General features: G+C 48.5%; 1 long non-coding RNA gene across 1 annotated transcript; it reads left to right on the plus strand.

The window, feature by feature from the left end:
- Positions 1 to 1,299: 1,299 nt before the first annotated feature.
- Positions 1,300 to 3,819, plus strand: LOC105532759. Its single transcript, XR_001005041.1, has 2 exons — positions 1,300 to 1,534; positions 3,414 to 3,819. It is a non-coding gene; the product is annotated as an uncharacterized LOC105532759 (long non-coding RNA).
- Positions 3,820 to 7,683: the final 3,864 nt, after the last annotated feature.

Here is a 7,683-nt window from a genome sequence, read left to right on the forward strand (position 1 = left end):
AATTGCCTGCTATCATCATTGTTAAGGCTGCCTATGAATGGATCTTAAACCCTAGGTCCTAACTGCACTGATGGTGTCCTGCCCACCTGTCTGTCCTTTCTCCTTTACAATAAACATTCATGACTCAAAGCAACTGGAGTGTGCCTATGTTTATTGCAGCTTGGAAGAGCCTCTCTAGCATGGAAATGAAAACTTTCTCAATACCAGAGAGCCCAGGTAGCCACTCTGCATTTAAATCCACATGGGAAAAGCAGCTGGCAGATGGTTGGTTTGAGCTTTGAAGGGCCTGGATCTCAAGTGCCCTTTGGGTCAGTGCAAACTGGACAAAATGCATTTATGGGGCACTGCTCTGCTGAACAACAGAGAGGTGGTGGAGGCCGTTTCAGGACTGGAGGGGAGGGGGAAGCTGGTGTTCTTGTCCAGAGGACACGCAGCCAGCTGTGCAGCTTCACTGCTGACATCAAGTCACAGAAGCACCCCTGTGGCTTGATGGCAGCAGTGAAGCTGCGCAGCTGGCTATGTGTCTGTGAACTGAGCAAGTGGGCATGTATGTGGACAGGAAAAAGTGTACATGCAAGAGCGTCCTATGTCCCATGGCCATGGGCACCTGTGTGTTTGTGCCAGGAGAGATGCTATGCAGGCAGGGCTGGCAGTGGGGAAGCATGTTTATGTGTGTCTGTGTGGGCTTGTACCTAGGGAAAGCTGTGTGTGTTGGGGGAGGTGTCGGAGAGCTGTGGGTGAGGGTGTCCCCAGCTGTGTACACCTGAGGATGGATGCAGGTACACAGGCGTGTGTGATCCTGTGCATGGCCACGCATGCCCAGTCGTGTATGTGATTCTGCCCGTGGCTCCTGTGTGCGGCCACTCTCTTCGCCTTCAGCAGCTCAGCTGACCTTCATATAGAATGGGCGGGGCAGGCCACCAGGGTCACCTGGCTGACAGGGCTCTAATGATAGCCTTTGGGGCCTGCTGTGTTCCAGGAACCAGAGCCATTCAGGAACAACTGATGAGACTGGGAATGAGGAAGTCACAAAGGTTCCTCTGGGTTTCCGTTTCAAGGGGCACAAAGTGACCTTTGCCTCCTCCGCCACTTAGGCTTGCTGCTTGCTCCTTGTCCCTTCCCCCAGGGAGAGAGGAGAGGCAGTTTCACTTTTCTTGCCAGTTATTTTCACTTTCAGACTCCCTTGATTAAACACTGAGAAAGGTGAGGCAGGACTGGTGTGACGTGTGCCCGAGTCTCGGGCACTACCGTGAGGTGCAGGGCCAAGGCAGGTGATCCTGCATGTAGACATTCTAGGCTCAGGGACTGCCTGTGGATCCACGCCAATTGCTGTGATCAGCCAGCCCATCCAGGAAAGAGACTTTGACTTCCCCAAGCACACCAAACTGTAACTGTCTGGATCCTGTCATTTGGGCTGATGAGAAAGCAGCTTCCGAGAAGAGAGATGATTCGTCCAAAAAGATATGATTCGTGCTAAAGCCAGCTGTCAGGCCTAGTGAGAGACATCTGGCTGATTGGCCAACAGTAGGTAGAGGTAGGAGCTAAATTTCCTTCCTGCATAATAACAGCCTATGCCAGACAACATAGCTCCCAGCACCTCTGTCCACCCAGAGATGCCTTCCTGGTCCTCCCTGGCCACTTCATTCCTGCCCTCACTGTCCCTTCATGCCTGATCAGGTGCCAAGAAGGCCCCAACCAACCAGACAGGCCCCAACCACTTCCAATTGGGCCCCACTCATCTGACAGGCTTCTCCCAGAGTAATCAGCCCCTGCTTCTCAGCCTGAGACTTCAACCTTTCAGACAGGTCCTGCCTGCTCCCAGTAGGGTCCCTCCTGTGCACAGGCCATGGTAGCAGACCCAGCTTTCCCCTGGGTTATTGATTCCCAGCTCCCCCCGCTCCCAAGTTTCAGTGTGCCTGGAACCTGCTGCACACTCATAATGGACTCTGCATGCTCCAGAGTGCCTCCAACACCACACACACACACACACACACACACACACGCTCTTTCGCTCTCTTTCTGTCTCACACACACTCACACTCTCAAACACACGCTCACACTCACACTCACTCACATGCTCATACTCTCATTGTCTCTGTCTCTCACACACACGCTCTCAAACACACACGCTCACTTACACGCTCACACACACGCTCTCTTGTTCTCTCTCACACACCCACACACACTCACATTCTCGCACATGCTCACACACACACATGCCCTCTCACGCTCTCTCACCTCTTATAGGTGCTGTGCGTCCTTGGGCCCTCCCCTGCTCCGCTGATTGCCCCGTCTCATGGCCCTCGTCAACTGTTCAGTTCTGCCGGAAGCTTGCCCTGCTGGCTCCCCCAGGTCACCTTCCCGGGCCACCGTCTGCGTTTCCAGCCTGTGTTAACAAGATGTGTCCTGGTGGGTTCTTGACATTCTTCCAGTTAGAATGAGTATGTTCTGCATTTCAGATAAAATAATGACAGTCTTTCCCAATTCACAGGAGAAATCAAGTTAATGGTAAAAATTCTCTCTCTTTTAAGTCCTTCTATTAAATGTTTGACATCTGTGGCCTCAAACCAAGAAACAATCACACATTTGATATAAAGCATCTAGACTCAGTTTACCAACCTTAATCTTCACATTACGTTTGGCTGGTGTTTACTTTTATCCAACTGAAATGCTTCCTGTGTCTGAAATGAAATGCCAGCATGATGACATCTCACTCGTGGAATGAATTAAATGGGCCTGTTACCTGGGAGGTCACGCAAGTGGCCACCTGACCAGTGGCACTACCCTTCCCCAACTGTCTCGGGAGGCCTGGCCAGGCTGGGTGCTTGTCACCAGCATCCTGGATGTGTCCCACCATGGCCCCAAGCCACCTGGTGTACAGTTGCCAGATTTAGCAAGTGAAAATATACAAGGCACTCAGCTCAATGTAGTAAACAATACCAGATAAACAGGAAATAATTTTTTAGCGTAAGTATATCCCAAGTATGGAATATTTGCTAAGTATGGAATACTTATGCTAAGAAATGGTTGTTTATCTAAAATTCAAACTGAACTAGGCATCAACATTTGACCTGGTGGTCCTAATCTAGTGCCTACACCCACTGGCATGAGCCATCACACATCATAGGCTGTGCAAGGAACTTGTAACCCCCATAGCAAAGAGCTGAATTTGTGAGTGGTCTACATTAGAGTGTGGACTAGGGCTTCTTCTGGCAGTAACCTCGCTGTCTCGGGTTTTAGAGAGTGGGATTACCTCTGGTCACCCCCACTGATACCCAGCCCTCAGGCCCCCAGCGGTCATTGCAGGGCCTTATAGGACAGTTTCTAGCTGGATGGTACTTTGAGCTCACACTTCCACAGTGGCTTGTTTTTCTTTCTCTTCTTGGCCCATGAATACATTTTTGGAAAGGAAGAAGGCAAGCCCAGTGAAGACAGCATGAGGAGAGCATCCACCTTTTGACATTGCACACAAGCAAGGATGACACCGTGACTGTCTTTGAAAGGGCAGAGATGGACTTTTGCATAACATTATTCAGGTTAATGACACCTTGATACACATCAGTCAATTAAATAATAAATAAAATGTATTGATTCTTAGTCTTCAATAACCCTTCTAAGACTTGTTAATAATACTTGTGGATTGAAGATATATAAACAAAATCAATATTTATTGAAAAATGTTCAACATTTGAGAACTTAGATTAACCTTGTTCATTGATCCTGTAAAGTGTCAGGTTTTTGACTGATTTGTTTATTTACGTGCTTGTGAAATTCTTTGGGATGGATATTGCTTCATAATACAATGTTTGTAGCACACTCTGTCCTGTTTGCCTGTACAGTACTTTTGGGGGATGTGTCAATACCTGGGTTGGCCCTGGGAGGGGGTCATGGATGTGAGCTCCTTCCCTTGGTTCAGAGAGCCTGCTGTGGGCTTCCCACTCCTCAGCTTGGAGCGGCTCAGCAGCCACAATTTCCCTCCACAGCAGCCTTGGCTGGTTGACTGAGAAATCTGCTGGGGGCCTCGCATTTCTTTTTGAAGTGGTTTCCCCAAGGAAACTGGGCCACGAGCTAGCTCAGATGGTGAAAGAGCTAGCAGAGAATAAAGGGGTCACACTGCCTTTTACTTGTGCAGGCAAAGGGTCAGAATGGGAGGGCAGCAGGCAGACCCCAACTTTGGTAGACTTGACGAATGGACTGCCTGTCCACTCTGCCCTTGGGGTTCTGCCCTGATAAATGACTTTGGCGTCTGAGTTCAGAGAGGGAGGCCAGACGCAATGGTTCATGCATGTAATCCCAGCACTTTGAGAGGCTGAGATGGTGGATCATTTGAGATCAAGAGTTTAAGACCAGCCTGACCAACATTGTGAAACTCCACTTCTCACTAAAAATACAAAACATTAGCTGGGCATGGTGGCATGTGCCTGTAGTCCCAGTTACTCAGGAGGCAGAGGCTGCAGTGAGCAGAGATTATGCCACTACACTCCAGCCTGGGCAACAGAGCGAGACTTCGTCTCAAGAGAAAAAAAAAAAGAGAGAGAGAGAGGGAAGCCTGGGACTCTGCCTTTGGGCCATGTAATCCAGACAGGCAGCACAGCCCAACTCCATCTAGCATGAGTTGTGCCCCTCACTATGCTCCGCCTGGCTGGACCTGGGAGACAATACTCATCTGCTGAAGCAACACATGGGAATCCTTCTACTGGCAACATCTCACAAAGAAACAGTACATCCCATGGGGACAGGGGAGGGTAATTGACATGGTTTTACATACACAAACAAACTGTAGTATTTTTGTGAATGGTTATGGATTTATTTTAATGTAAACTAGAAAAATGTGACATTAATATCAACAATAATCATTTATTATATCAGGGTATATTGCAGAGTGGTTTGTTCAGCCTATGCCACATCATCATATTAATTAACCATTTTAAGTAACATGGCTTTACCTCCCCAGGGAGATGGTGACTTCCTTAAAGAAATTACCTATCCCTAAACTTCTGTGGCATCCCCTTGGATCTGGCATAGAGAGCTCAATAAACAAGGCGAACCAGGAACGAAAAGAAGCATAGCTGGAAGTGCATATTTTCAACTCTTGGCCCTGGACAAGGCAGATTGGTTTTTACATATTGGTGCTCAAATCAATCTTTTAAAAATATCTTTCATCTGCTCTTTCTTGACCTGGCCTCCATCCTTGGCCCTTCTTTAGTTGTCTTTCAAGCCCCAAATCTTCTGAGGCTTGGGGACTGGCAGAGGACCCTAGACTCAGGAATCTACAAGGGTAGGGATGCCTTCACAGTCACTACAGGACAGCCCTCCCCTTGCAGATTCCTGGACACATAAACATCCAGAGAAGGGCAGGTAGCCCTGGATGCTTGCATCCCATTGGGGAGCCATCAGAAGGTGGGGTAGGACTGGGAGTGTATTAGTCCGTTCTCACACTGCTATGAAGAAATGCCTGAGACTGGGTAATTTATAAAGAAAGGAGGTTTAATGGACTCACAGTTCCACATGGCTGGGGAGGCCTCAGGAAACTTAAAACATGGCGGAAGGTACCTCTTCACAGGGCTGCAGGAAAGAGAATGAGAGCTGAGCAAAGGGAGAAAAGCCCCTTATAAAAACCAACCTATCTCATGAGAACTCACTCACGGTCACAAGGACAGCATGAGGGGACCGCCTCCATGATTTAATCACCTCCAGTGAGGTCCCTCCCCTGACACGTGGGGGTTACAATTCAAGATAAGATTTGGTTGGGGAAATGGAGCCAGACCATATCAGGAACAATGGGGTGGAGGGCTGATTGGGTTCCAAACGGGCAGGAAGCCCATGCTTGCGGAATTTTGAAATTTCTGTATTGCCGAGTGACCACTCCATTGTCCCCGGGCAGCCAGCTGCAGGATGAAGGATGGTTTGTTTAATGCCTCATTTGAGAACCTTAAAAGAAACAGGAACTCAGTTTAAATGAGAGTAGCCAGGATCATATCAGATCCTCTCAAATCAGGATAGATAATCCTGAGATGAACACATTCATTCATTCAACAAATATTCATGAGCACCTTTGGAGGTCCAGGCTGTGACCCAGGCCCTGCACCAGTGACTTTATTAAAGTGTAGCTGTTTTGAATGATTAAATCTGATCTGGGTCTTGTAGAAAAGTAAGGACCATTTATTACAGCATAATGTATATGCATATATAATTTAGGCTTTGTTCACAGAAACGCAACCCCTTCTTCCACCACTTCACACAGTCATGCATATATACGTCTACAGCCCTCTGAGAATGAGCCCCCTTCTTCCTGTGCAGATATGATCAGCCCTAGCCGACTATGGAAAACAGGGCAGACATTTGGCAAGAAGCTCAAGGTAAAAGCCATCTATTTAGTCCCTGGGCAGACGACAGGCAAGGAGGAAGGAGCCAGGGTGGCTCTGAGGCTGTGCCCCTGGGGAGCGATGCTGACCTCAGTTTGGAGGCTGTCCTCCTGCTCCTACATCAGCAAATGTGTTTATTCCGTTTCCTCTCCAGGGCTGGCATCTTCCCCACGTGGAAAGTCCTTCTGACTCTCAGTCCGGAATGTGGGTGCTTGGGGGAGCTCAGGGAGCATAGAGGAAACTGAAAAAGTATTCTGGATGTAATTCATAGCATTTTTAGGCCTTTGCAGAAGTGTGGCTTTGTGTCCTCTAAAACATACATGAATGGGGCGTAGAGAAAATAGAACAAGCATGAAAGGAATGTCTGATGCTGAGGGAGGAGAGGGTGGTGCAGGGAGATCGCCCTTCTGATGGCCGTCGCTGCCACTTACCTAGGCCTTGCACACCATTAACTCCTTTTTCTGCTCTTCAGCCAGAGCAACAATGACCAAGAATAAGTTAGAAAATGAGCCAAGGAAGTCCAGGCACAGAAGCAAGCCAGCATCAAGGGACTTGCCATTGCCAGTAAGCCACACCATCCCTCTAGCTCAGGCTGGAGTGGGCCCTCTTGTGTATGAGCCTACTGTATGCATTGAGTGGGGGCAGGACAAGGTGCTTTCCTCTAAAACAGAGGTTCTGAAAGCATGGTCACTGGGCCAGCAGCAGCAGCTACACCTGAGGACTTGTTAGAAAGGAATGCAGAGGCTGGGTGCAGTGGCTCATGCCTGTAATCCTAGCACTTTGGGAGGCAGAGGTAGGTGGATCGCTTGAGGCAGGAGTTCGAGACCAGCCTGGCCAACATGGCAAAACCCCATGTCTACTTAAAAAAAAAAAAAAAATTAGCTGGTGTTGTGATGCACGCCTGTAGTCCCAGCTACTCAGGAGCCTGAAGCACAAAAATCACTAGAACCCAGGAGGCAGAGGTTGCAGTAAGCCAAGATCATGCCACTGTACTCCAGCCTAGGCAACAGAGTCAGACCCTAAAAAAAAAAAAGAAAAAGAAAAAGAAGGAGGAAGGAAGGAAGGAAGGAAGGAAGGAAGGAAGGAAGGAAGGAAGGAAGGGAGAAAGAGAGAAAGAGAGAAAGAGAGAAAGAAAGGAAGGAAGGAAGGAAGGAAGGAAGAAAGAAAGAAGAAAAGTAAAGGAAAAAGAAAAGAAATGGAGAATCTCAGGTCCTACTCCAGTCCTACTGAATCAAAAACCCCAGGGCAGGGTCCTGTGCCATGTGTTTGAACAAGCTCCAGGGTTTCTGATGCACACCCAAGTATGAGCACCAATGCT

This window comes from Mandrillus leucophaeus, unplaced genomic scaffold (genome assembly GCF_000951045.1).
Source record: "Mandrillus leucophaeus isolate KB7577 unplaced genomic scaffold, Mleu.le_1.0 Scaffold981, whole genome shotgun sequence".
Classification (NCBI taxonomy): Eukaryota; Metazoa; Chordata; class Mammalia; order Primates; family Cercopithecidae; genus Mandrillus; species Mandrillus leucophaeus.